Genomic DNA, 13,226 nt, shown 5'->3' on the forward strand with positions numbered 1-13,226 from the left:
ATAGCATGGTATTGTTCGGAGAGATTTCGAGAGTAGGGGATGAGCAGGAGAAATCTTGTATGTGATTTTGGGAATAGGAATTAAGAGGAGAGTAGAGAAGGAGATCTTATGAGGATCGGAGGTTGCCTGCAGGTCAGTACTGGGAGACTAGGTCACAATGTATGGAGGACACAGGTTTTGAATAGCTTGGTATGGCATGGTTAGGGTTTTGATCTGGAGTCTTTGGGTAATGGGGAACCAGTGTAGGGATTGAAAGAGGGGAGAGGCCAGGGAATAGTGGTGTGATGCATGGATTAGTCGGGCAGCAGAGTTTAGGATGGGTTGGAAGGGTACAAGACTGTTAGAAGGAAGAACACAAAGCAGTAGTCGAGAGAGGAGATGATGAATGCATGGACTAGGGTTTTTCCAGATTCTTGATTAAGGAATGTACGGATCCGGGAAATATTTTTGAGTTGTAGTCTGCAGGAAGGGGAAATGGCATGGATATGTATTTTGAAGGCGAGATCGGAGTCCAGGGTTACCTTGAGACACAGAGCTTGTGGGACGCACTCATCTACACCTTGTAGATGAGGGCCAGAAAGAGCATGTGTTCCCCAACTGACTGTGGGGAACCACAGATATACGAGTGATGCAACCACGAGAAGCACTGCATCCTCAGTCACAACTCTGGTTGTGGCCAGCAATGGTGGCAGGTGTGCAGTTTGTGTGGGTGGAAATGGTTGCCTAACCTGGGCCTTTTTTAAGACCCAACTGCAGGTTATCTGCCAACTTATTAAAAATAAGTCTCAGTAGAGGCAAAAATTGCAATATTTTGACTACTGCATGCATTAACCGGCATATGAGCGATCAACATGCATTAGACTGGGAAATTCGCTGTGCTTAAATGTGGCCTTGTGTGCCTCGCCACCCACGGTCCGCCCCCATAAACCGCATCTGCTGCGTCTTCCTCCTTTGATGTGCTGTGTTCTCACACAAGTCTCCGACCTCAGAACCTCCACTTGTTTACTCATTACAGTTGCTGTGAGTGACAGCCCATCAGTTGTTACGGAAGTGGACATGCCTGCTGTTTTTGACCGCTCTCAAACACTAAACACATCACATCTTTCTCAATCCACCATAACATCTCCGTCTGCACCTCATTCATAGTCCAGCAGTTTGTCATGTTCTCCATACTCCACCCTCCCTCCATACTGCAGCCAGCCCTTGGTCCCGCAGTTGTGGTCACGTGAAAGATTGTTTCCTCTTACACATGGCATAGCTAACAGCTTGAACTTCACCATCTCCAATCCGTTTGCCATGGAAATGCTGCTTTGCCGCCTGATGTATGCAGTCACTTTCCGAAAGCTGATGGCCATCGCAGTCACACAGTACCAATTGCCTAGTCGCCATTACTTATGTTAGAAAGCTGTGCCGGTGCTACACGAGCATGTCACAGACAACGTCAGTCGTTCCTTGAAAAAAATCAATGTCTGCCAGGCTGCATTTCACTACTGACCCCTGCACAAGCAAACATGGCCAGGGGTCATTACAACTTGTTGATTAGGCACCGGGTAGCTGTGGGGACAGACTGGTAGGGGAGCTGGAATCCCCAAAGGCTTGCAGGGTGCTTTGGGATGGAGACGTAAACCACTACACAGCAGAGGATGGAGAACTAAACTACTAGACAACAGGGGTTGGAAAAGTAAACTACCAAACACCTAGAGTTGGAGAAATAAACCACTACAAAATAAGGGATGGTGAATTAAACCACTAGACTCCAAGGTGTCAATAGACACCAAGTCTTGGAATAACTAAGGCTTGTGGGACAAACATTTGTATCTAACATAGGAGCAAAAAGGAGGATGTGGCACACCAAAATGAAGATTAAAAAAACTTTATTCGGCACTCAAGCCGTAATTAAAAACCATGCAAATCCTGATGCGTTTTTCCGTTGCAAAAAACGCACCCTTAATCATAGGATACACAGATAACACAATAGTCACATTAAATAGAGACAAGCAACCAATCACAACCACTTAACAATTACTACGATATGCTTGAACATGTGAGAAACACAACACTTAGAGAAACAGCTTCAATAGATGTAAAACAAATCGTATCTTGAGTTCATTCCTCTTGGGAAAACGTGTGTCCAATTTCAGGATCCAATATGCCTCTCTTGTAGTTAATATTTCTCCAGTCACCTTCCACGACAGCTACTTTGGAGGATGTCTTCCCCGCCCTAATAGGGGACAGGAACACAAAGAGGTTAAATACCCCTCCCCTTCCTGCAACCACCAGTGTTTTCCTGTCCCCTATGGGGCATGAAGAGGTCTACGATGGTGCTGCCGTGGCCATCTATCGGGAGCACCCCACGTCCAGTACCAGCTGGGATACATATCAGATGCCGAGGTCAGGGGCCTTGCTCTCCTCCTCTGGTGTCTGCTCCCATCTCCGCCTGATTGGTGGGACTCGGGACTCTCCCGCCTCTCCTGCGCCTCCTTCGGGGGTAAAGCGAGGCAGTGATGTGCACGCCTGGGGCCTCCAGATAGCTCCCCGGCTTCCTCCTCCGTGCTGCCGGTTCCTTGGGGGCTCACGCTGGCCGGGGGTCGCTTTCCTCCACTTCGGGCGTTACTGGGCTTTCCACTGGGTCTCGCGTCGCTTAGGGGCGCGCGTCACTTCTGGTCTTTCCCTATGCGTTCCACAGTGGAGCGCACGTGTGCGCCGGGGGGCGCGTTACTCCTGGGACCGACTGTCACATTCTGGGGCATCCTCATGTGGTTCCCCCCATTGGGCTAAAGCGAGGAGGAGGAGGTGCACAAACAACCCTGGACCCTCGATCTTTCAAGGTCCGGGTGAGGAGATCACCAGGTAAGACACCTGTCTGATACTGACTGAAGGCGGCATGGACGGTGACAAGCCCTAAATCTCGCTGCGTTGGCAGAGCCCAGCGTACCCCCTCCTACTGTAAGTAGCAGGCGTCGGCCCAGGCTATCCAGCATTTATTTACTAAAATGGCGTAGCATACCTCTCTAATATGGGGAGCAAAGGTCTCTGACCCTATGAGGACCAGCCACAAGTGTAAAATGTGTGCTGCCAGACTCCCTCAACATACGGGGAAAGCTCTGCCTGTCCTGTACGGAGAGGTCCTTCGCGCTGAGCAGCCCTCTCTCCTGGATAGCATCAAATCCCTCAATACAGGAGGTTCACTCCTCCATGACTCCCTTCTCCCAGACCGCCTCCCTCTAGGAGGAGGAAGAAGGCTCCGATAGAATCAGACTCAGGCGAAATTCAGTCCTTGGATTCAGAGGACGCTTGGGAGATTGAGGGTTCCTCTTCCACGTCCACCCCTAAAACCAGGGAGCAAAAGATATCACTTGGTCCTGAGCATATGGGTGAGCTAATCAGTATGGTTAAGAGCACCATATGGGTGGAGGAGGAAGAAGTTAAATACACGTTACTGGATGACATGTTGGGTTGAAGCCCAAAGAAGGTGTCCTGTACATGAGAACGTACAGAATCTGATCCTCCATAAAAGGAGGCCTCCCTTAAAAAAAACAAAAAAAAACATCCCTCTGAGGGCTCCTCCCAGTTCAATGATCCAATGGATCGAGAAAAATATATATATTTATTTTTGAGAGCTTATCAAGGAAGTCCTGGGACACCTCTACAAATCTGCTAGAAGATAATATTGCTTTCACGTGCCCTGTCTCTGATTACGCACAGACTCAGGGCACCTCAGGGGAAAGATACCTGACACCCTACCCCTACTGCAGAAAGCAACGAGGTTCCTAGCCGATGCTTCCGCTGGCGGTTGCTAAACAACTTGAGACCACGCCAGGACCAGGGCGGAAGACCAGCCTGTAATTCGCAGGTCTCGGGTAATTCATTAATGCACCGGCTCTTCTAGGCTGAGCGTGACTGCTCTCGCCAGGTCCGGGTAGCCGCAAAAGCGGCCGTCCTTTCTAACTCCTCTAGAGGAGTGCCCTGGTTAAAATCCTAAGGGAGGCGACTTATCTCCAAATGGTGCGCCATCCCCTTCCAGGGCCACTATGTATTCAAGCCTGTCCTGGATAACATCCCGGACAATGCTTCGGACAAAAGGATCTCTTCTGGAACATAGAAATCTTAGAAGACGGATTTTTCGCCCCTCCCGTGACTAAACCTCTGTCAACAGCTATTCTAAGCTGAATTTCAATGCCCTCGTCAGATCACAGCTGCTAAGCAGCTTGAGGCTGCGCCAGTACCGGCATGAGAGACTGGCTGGGAATCCCTGGTCCTGTTGACGTACTCAGGAAGAGTATAGGGGGCAAGGGCAGGAACATCCTTATCTCTAACCATCAATAGACCCCAGATAAGCAATAATACTCGCTGGCAGACCATATCCACAAATCAGTGGGTCCACCGTACCATACGAGATGGACTAAAAATTGGGTTCGAGAGTCCTTCCCTGTAATGCTTAGGGGTAACCTCCCTACAGCCTCCACACCTTCAGGGCTCCTTACCAAGAGATCTGCTCCGGTAGAACGTGCGGTTGCCAAAGCGGGAGAAGGACACAGCCATTACGCACGTCCCTTCCTGGTGACAAAGCCATCAGAGAAAAACCGAATCATCATAAACAAATCGGTCCGGTACAGGCAATTCAAAATGGAGTCAATCAAGGGCAGTCCCACTCATCGTACAGAACTGGGTAATGGCAACGGTAGATCTGAAGGGTGCATATTACCATGTGCCAATCCATCCGACCATGTATCTCTCCAAGATCATGGTGGAAGCAGTGATTTTCATCCGGCGCCAGGGGATAGCATCTATCTCATGTCAGAAGATGGACATAGGAAAGACCCCGGGAATATTAAGATCCCTGAGTTGGATACCAAACCTGGTCTATCCCTCTACGAGAAGGAAGCCTCTGGGAGTTCTCTCGGACTCAAGGGGAAAGACATCCTTCCTACCTACGGTTTGTCAGGTCGACCTTGTCCACAAAAGAACCTGGTTCAGGACCAGCGGGCACCGACCCTCAGTCAATGTATGGTCTAGGATCTCTGACCACATGCACCCAGGCAGTTTCTTTGGCTCAGGCCCATACCCAAATTCTATAAAGCCACGTGCTTTTACATTCCAGGATCCGCCTGGCCTACGTGGCGACAAATTCCATTGTCCTGAAAGATTCCCCTCCCTGGTCAGGTTAAACCGGCCCTGAGGTGGTGGTTGAACTAACGAAATCTTCAGAAGGGAGTCAGCCGGATTCAGCTTCTCCTGAAAACACTCCGCTCAGATGCCAGCCAACGAGGCTGGGGCGCGGTAGTAGAGATCCTATTTTCAGGGGCGATGGCTGACAAGCATCAGCACCAGTTCCTCAAATCTGAGAGAACTGAAGGCAGTAGGAAAAGCGCTAAAAGACGTAGTCATCGCTAATCCAAAATCGCCACGTCTGCATCTACTCGGACAACATGACCACAGTGGCCTATCTCCAGCCAAGGGGGTACGAAGTACGCCGGCCTGAAGGCAATAGCAGCAAGGATCTTCTCCTGGTCAGTGCGTCTGAAAGGATCAGACAACACCCAGGCAGATTTCCTCAGTCGAGAAGACATTCATCCGGAGGAGTGGCGCCGGGACCAGACGGTATTCGTGTCCCTAGCCTCAAGATGGGGCGGAGGTGGACCTAGTCGCCAACAGGCAAAATGCGAAGACAGGGGTATTCGTCTCCCTCAACCACATGGACGTAGTGCAAGGAATAGATGCCCTTCACCCAATGGTGGGATTCCAACCTCGCATATACATGCCCACCCATACCGATGCGGGCAAAAAACATCTCCGGAAATCCAGATGGACCGAGTTCCCACAATACTAATCGCCCCTCTGTGGCCCGGAAGAAGTTGGTATAGTGCCCTACTTGCTGTGGCCCAGGAAGGCTCTGGCTTCTTCCCCAAAAAGGGCGACCTCCTTCACCAAGGTCCTCTGCTACACCCGGGTGTAGGCAAATGGAACCTGGCAGCATGGTTATTGAGGCCGAATTCCTAAGAGCCAAATGGCTCTCGGATAGGGTAATCCAAACCCTTCAGGAAAGCCAAAACCAATAACCAAGGCTGTCTATGCCAAGGTCTGGGAAAAGGTTTACTCCCTGGAGCTCTCCAGGCACCCCTGATCCCTTCCATCCCAGTGCAGCACAGACCCTAGATGTTTACAAAAGGTGTAGAACAGGGCCTTATCCCCAGCACACTAAAGGTATAAATATCAGCTCTTAGCACCAGGGCTGTGGAGTCGGAGTCGGAGTTAGTTTTGGCTGGAGTCGGTAGAAATGTACCGACTCCGACTCCAGCTTTAAAAAAAAATGTATTAATATTTCATAATTGAACTTTCATATGAATTTTATAAATGTTACTCAAATATATATGTTCTATCAAACTATGAACAACAGTGATAAGCAGTTCTGCTGGAGATAGAGACATTTCTTACTTCTTGTGTGTCACTGTTCTCCACTGCCCTTATCTAATCTTATACTTGGTTAACCTCATGCTGCCCCAACCCCCCTACTTACAATGTATGAAACTGAAAGTGAAAATGTGTTGCAAATTCTTAGTAGTAAAGCTCCTCCTCTAGACTAGATCATACTAGGTGTGCGTCTTCCAAGCATCTCACAGCTGCCTGCTACTCAGAAGAGGAAGACTGTAAGAAGTATTATCCTTTCAACAAACTTTGCATCAGTTAACTGTGAGTACATGAGGAATAATAACAGTATTACTGACCACTATATCAGTTGTACGACCTGGCAATAATTTTGTACAATTGTCTTTAGGAAAAACAATTGTCATTTGGATTGTGAATGCAGAATTAAAAACCTGAGAATGTCAAAGAAGCATCACATTAAATCAGCTGTATTTGAACATTTCACCATCACTCAAGATAGAAAACATTATGTCTGTCAGTGTATGACAAATGATCCAGACGAAAACAAATGCTGTGAAGCCAAGATGAGTGCATATTCAGGCAAAGATAAAAATGCTCCTACCAAAGCTTCTAATCTAAAGAGACATTTACAGCGCTTTCATCCAGAAGTACTGAAAGCAGTGGATGAGAAAGACTGCATCCAAACCAATGAACCAGTGCCCAGCTCTTCCAGCCAAACAAAGGAGCAGAGAATTTTGCAGCCATCAGTTGCAAGATATTTTGTCAGTGACAAAGTCACTGTGACAATGACAGTAGATACATTTAAAAAACAGATCATAGAGCTTGTTGTTAAGGATAGTGTGCCTATTTCATTATTTTCACGACCAGCTTTTGTGTCTGAATGGGGAAATGGCCCGCAAGCTTGGTGTTTCTCTGGAGAGAGAGAGAGAGTATTAGAAAATTAGTAATCGAAGAAGCTTTTAAACAAAAGGAAGAACTTAAAAAAATTCTCAAGGGACGCTTTCTGTTTCTTAAAATGGATGCCTGCACACGTCACAGAGTGAACTATTTTGCCATCAATGTCCGATTTGTTTGTGACAAAAATGAAATAGTTACCAAGACATTGGCAGTAAAAGACACCAAAGCTCATCACACCAGTGAGTTTCTCCAGGTCTTGGTGGAAAAGGTTCTGCAAGACTATGAACTTAAAAAAGAGCAAGTTCTTTCTGTCGTAACTGACAATGCTTCAAATATGATAAGTACTATTAAGCTAATGAATGAGAGTAATGATGGTGACCAGCAGCTAGAAGAACATTCTGGGTCCACAGACACAGAACTGTTTGAAATAGAGGAACACAGTATTGTAACTGAGGAGCAAACTGAAGTTGCTTCAGATGAACAGCAACATGATAGTTTAGATGATCTTGTTGAAACTGTGTCAATATGTTCTTTCATTCATCACATGCGCTGTGTTGTGCATACGCTACAGCTGGCTATAAGAGACAGTCTGCAAGAAGGACATGCTGCTGCACTGATTGGCAAGGTGAGAAAATTGGCTACTGTTGCCAGAACCCCTAAAGTTGACTCAATTTTGAAGAGACGTGCTGGAAAAGGGGCAATTATTGATCAAGCCACACGATGGGGCAGTACTTACTTAATGATTCAGCGCTTGGTTGAACTGAAAACCTTTCTTGTAGACATGGCTAACCCTTAACTGACGCTAAATGAAAGTCAGTGGAATCAGGTGACTGAGCTGGAAAAATTGCTAGAGCACCCATTTACAGTGACTAAAAAATTACAAGCAGAGGACTTAACTCCAGGTATTTTCTTAAAGGAGTGGAAGAACCTGATGTTTCGCCTGTCCCAAAGAGGAGGGTTAATTGCAAGTGGCATTGCTACATCAATGAAACGGAGAGAGGAGCTACTATTACAAAATAACATTCTTTTGGCAGCTGTTTATGTAGACCCAATGCATCGGATTCTTCTAGATGATCAACAGCTAAGTAAAGGAAAAGAAGCTCTGTTTGAAATAGCAGTAAGGATGAAATGGTTGCAGAACAGTCAGGAGGAACAAGAAGAATTTGGTCGTCCTGCCACATCTTCACCCTCATTATCAACTGATGAAGAATTTAATTTCGAAAAATATTTGGATCACAAGGACCGTGCAAAGCGTTCCCACATAGAAGAAGAGTCATCCCCATCAAGGAACACAGCCAGTACATTTCAGCAGAATTTTTCATGTGCACTAAAAGAAATTGAGAAATTTGACCGTTCATCAAAAATAACAATGCAACAAGTGATTCCTCTGTATCCTGACATTGTCAGAGATGTTGCCCGAGTGGTTACTGCTTTGCCACCAACACAAGTTAGTGTAGAGAGGTTGTTCTCTGCTCTCAAAATAATTAGATCAGATTTGAGGGCATCCATGAAGGAGGATCTGACAGAGGCAATACTTTTTCTGAGGACAAATTTATAGATTTCTTCTTATTAACTGCATAAAAGTGTTTATTGCATATTTACTTACAGTTTAGAAAAGTTTATAAAAGTTATTTGCTATATTCTAATTGTATTCTAATAAATGTAGTTTTTGCTCTAAGTGGTCTGATTACTTATATGATGGTGAGAAACTGAATAAGCACGATGTTTAATATTTTACAACAGTAAATTTGTTATGAATTGGCCATTTATGAAGGAGCCGGAGTCTGAGTCGGAGCCTGATAAAATCCAGAAGTCAGAGTCGCAACTGTGGCTTACCGACTCCACAGCCCTGCTTAGCACCTTTTTTTTATCTTGACCTGGCCAGCCACCGCTGGATCAAACGATTTTATGGCTTCGCCAGCCATGATTCGTCCTAAACTCCGCAGTCAGGGGCCTCCTTGGGATCTCAACACCGTGCTCAACACCCTAACCTAAGATCCATTTGAGCCTCTAGATTTCATGACCATGAAAACCTAACCCTTTAATCGTCCTCTTAGTCGCAATTACTGCGGCTAGACGTATAGGAGAATCGCAGGCCCTGTCAATTCAAGAAGCTTACCTTGCAATCATTACAGATAATATTATCTTGAGATTAGATCACGCCTTTCTACTCAAACTTTCATAGGGATCAGGACATTGTACTGTCCTCATTCGGCCCACGCTGTTCCAGCCCTAAGGAAGAGACCTTCCACACTCACGACATTTGCAGAGTGGTCCTGTCTACCGACAATAGAGTGAAGCCTATCTGCCTGACCTACGCATCCCAGAAGCTGGCTCCATCCGCCTCACTGAGGGCACATTCTACCCATGCGATCGCAACATCATGGGCAAAAAAGGGGAATGCTTCGTCAGAGTGGATATGCAGAACCGCCACCTGGTCGTCCATCCACACGTTCACCAGGCGTTAGACTAAATTTCAATGGGGATTTAACATTTGGCAGACGAGTGCCGCAGGCCGTGATCCCCCCCTAGAGGAATCAGCTGTTGGTATTACTCAGATGTAGCTGTCGTGGAAGGTGACAAGAGAAAATAGAATTAAGCCCCCGATACACATGGCGAGATCGCTAGCGATATCGATGAAGCGACAACAATTTTGTGACGCAACAGCGACATCGCTAGCGATCTCGCTAAGTGTGACACGCGGAAACGACCGGCTCCCTGCTGCGATGTCGCTGATCGTGCGCGAACGTTCAGGATCATTTTTTTGATCGCTGGCGTCACGCTGGCAAGCATGCATTGCTGTATTTGACGCCCCTTATCAACGACGAGCGACCTAAGATGGCGCTGAAGGATGCCTATTCAAAGTCTGAATCGCTATTATAGACAGTGTGTGACACGGCACCAACGATCGCCGTGGTCGTTAGTGACATCGCTGATCGCTGATGCGTCATTATGAAGATCGGCCTGTATGACTGCTTACTAGCGATGCACAAACGATCTTGGCCAGATCGTATCGTTGTCGGAATCGTTGGTGCGTCGCTACGTGTAATGGTACCCTTAGACTTACCGGTAATTCGGTTTCTAGGAACCTTCCACGACAGCACTAATTTCCCTCCCTAGCTGATATTCTTATTGGATGATTCCTGCACTTTGGTGGTAACTATTCATACTGGTGTCCAGGAAAACACTGGTGGTTGCAGGAAGGGGAGGGGTATTTAACCTCTTTGTGTTCCTGTCCCCTATTAGGGCAGGGAAGACATCCTCCGATGTAGCTGTCGTGGAAGGTTCCTAGAAACCGAATTATCGGTAAGTCTAATTCTATCTTTCTGTTTATTACCACCCCGTAGAGGATTGCGGATCTTTTCAAAAGCATAAAAAGAAAAGTTAGTGAGATCTCTATGGTGCACATTGACAAAATGCTTTGATGCGCCAGAATAAGACTTTTTTCATTATGAATGTTGGTAATGTGCTCAGCAAAACATTTCTTGATTTTTCTTGTAGTACATCCAATGTATTGCATCTGACATGGCACCCAGCAGATGCAATATATCACATATTTTGTATCACAATTCAAATAGGAAGTAATGGTAGAAGAATAACCTGAAAAAGAAATAACAGATTTAGTTCTATCAATGGCGAAAGCGCAAACATTACATTGATTATTAGCTCACTTAAAGCCTTTGCCGATAACCACATTTCAGAAGAAGACTGGCGTTTTAGGAGACTCAGTGACCACGCATTGCCCAAACTGTATCCTCTCCTAGCAACAAAACTACAGCCGACAGATACAATTTTACGCAGTTTTTCATCCTGGTTGACAATAGGTAAATATTTTTTTAACAATGTTTTTAATGCTATTAAATTGAGGGCTGTAAGGAGTTGAAAAAAACTAACGGAGGATGCCTGTTGGACAAAGACAATTTATTAGGGATACTATTGAAGAGAAATAGCGCAATAGTGCATTATCCAGTGTAGGTATATCAATTTAAAAATAATACACTCACCAGATGGAGCTTGTAATAAGCATGGAGGATTCGCTGCTGCAGAAATCACAGATCCACGAGGGACTGACATAGAAGATGCAGGATAGGGGAAAAAAGTGGTCAGACAATCCGCGCTGCGAATCACTATGAACAATTATTATTACAGTGCTCTTTATTCAACGCGTTTCGAAGTTTCAAAACTCCTTCCTCAGGAAAAAACCACAAGCAAGTGTCATGAAAAGGTTCTTAAATAGAAAAACTTGTCATTCTGGTGCTCGGCGTCTAACAGGTCACCTGATTCAAAAGGATGTCAAAGTTCATTGCTTGAACACATGATTGACACTTAACAGACAAAATATATATAAATTTCTGTTATAAAGAAAGCCACCATAAAACCACACAAACAATGCCAAATCCAACAACATGTATAGAAAAACAAACTTATACCGTGACATTTCTGAATAAAATATTCTTTCAAAAGTGGCTCTCCTGAGAGGCTGTCCTCCCTGTAAGGCTAAGTTCACACGTACCGGAACTCTTGCGGAAATTACCGCGAGAATTCCGGAATTCCATTCTGCGGGAAAATCGCATTTTAAATTCCCGCGATTTTCCCGCGGAAAAACTAGCATTTTGCAAGCGTAATTAGCTTGCAAAATGCTAGCGTTTTCCAAGCGATCTGTAGCATCGCTTAGAGAACTGATTGACAGGTTGGTCACACTCGTCAAACATAGTGTTTGACAAGTGTGACCAACTTTTTACTACTGAGGCTGCCTATGCAGCCTCAGTAGTAAAAGATAAAATGTAAAAAAAAAAAAAAAAAATGGTGTTTATTCTCACCTTCCGACTTCCCGCGCAGCCTTCCCAGTCATCCTTTGCGAAAATGCCCGTGATGCCGTCGCGCGAATTACCGTGAGACTTCGCGATCCCGCGAGAACGGACACCATCGCGGGTATTTTCGCAAAGGAGTACTGGGAACGGGAGCGTGGAGAGAGGCGGGAAGGCTGCGCGGGACGTCGGAAGGTGAGAATAACAATATTTTTTATTTTAAATTCTATTTTTTACAGGGATATGGTGCCCAAAGCCCGGAGGACAGTCTCCTCTCCTCCGGACCGTGGGTACCATCCGCAATTGTTCTGCTTTTCGCATGGTGTACACAGCCACATGCGGGAAGTAAGTGGAACAATGCATTCCTATGGGTGCGGGATCGCCACGATTCCGCAAAATTAATGAGTGCGCGTTTTTTACCGCGAAGCGATTCCGCCCCGGTTAAAGCCGCAGCATTAGCACAGCATTGCGGAATCCCATAGGAATGCATGGGATGCTTATTTATCTCGTTTTCGTGCCAAAATCGCGCGGTTAGAACCGCCGCGGAAATGCAAAAAAAATGCCACGTGTGAACTCGGCCTAAGGCATTTCTCCTTTTTTCCACCCCTTTTTGTAGGTTCTTGTCCCTTTCTTTTTAAATTTTTCTTTTAATAATTTTTTTTTCCGTTGATTGTTAATAAAGAAATTGTCATTTTATAATGCAAGTTTAATAATTTTATAACAAAAATGTATATATATTTTGTCTATTAAGTGTCTATCATGTGTTCAAGCAATGAACTTTGACATCCTTTTGAATCAGGTGACCTGTTAGACGCCAAGCACCTGAATGACAGGTGTACTGTTTTTTCTATTTAAGAACCTGTTCATGATACTTGCTTGTGGTTTTTTTCCTGAGGAAGGAGTTCTGTGAAACTTCGAAACGCGTCAAATAAAGACCACTGTAATAATAATTGTTCATAGTGATTTGCAGCGCGGATTGTCTGACCACTTTTTTTCCTATTCTGCAAAGACATTTTATTAACAGAAGATCCAAAACGAGGGTCATTCAAAACTTTGATAAAGGCAGAATTAACATCATGGTGGTTGTACTCTCTATCCAAAAGATGCTGACCAGCAATTTTACCCTCCCTCATA

At 45.6% G+C, this 13,226-nt stretch overlaps 1 protein-coding gene across 2 annotated transcripts in view; it reads left to right on the forward strand.

Moving 5' to 3' along the window:
• The window catches only part of LOC141094222 (uncharacterized), a 65,961-nt gene that overhangs the window by 12,891 nt on the left and 39,844 nt on the right, over positions 1-13,226 (forward strand). The window contains exon 1 of one of the 2 annotated variants that reach the window (XM_073580025.1): positions 10,571-10,590. The exons of the other annotated variant lie outside the window; for it this stretch is intronic. The gene's annotated coding sequence lies outside the window, so the exon portion shown is untranslated. Of the gene's footprint in view, positions 1-10,570; positions 10,591-13,226 lie in introns of those variants that run through there. 2 annotated transcript variants of the gene reach the window in all.

This window comes from Dendrobates tinctorius, unplaced genomic scaffold (genome assembly GCF_039654945.1).
Source record: "Dendrobates tinctorius isolate UK_male_01 unplaced genomic scaffold, ASM3965494v1 ptg000063l, whole genome shotgun sequence".
Lineage (NCBI taxonomy): Eukaryota > Metazoa > Chordata > Amphibia > Anura > Dendrobatidae > Dendrobates > Dendrobates tinctorius.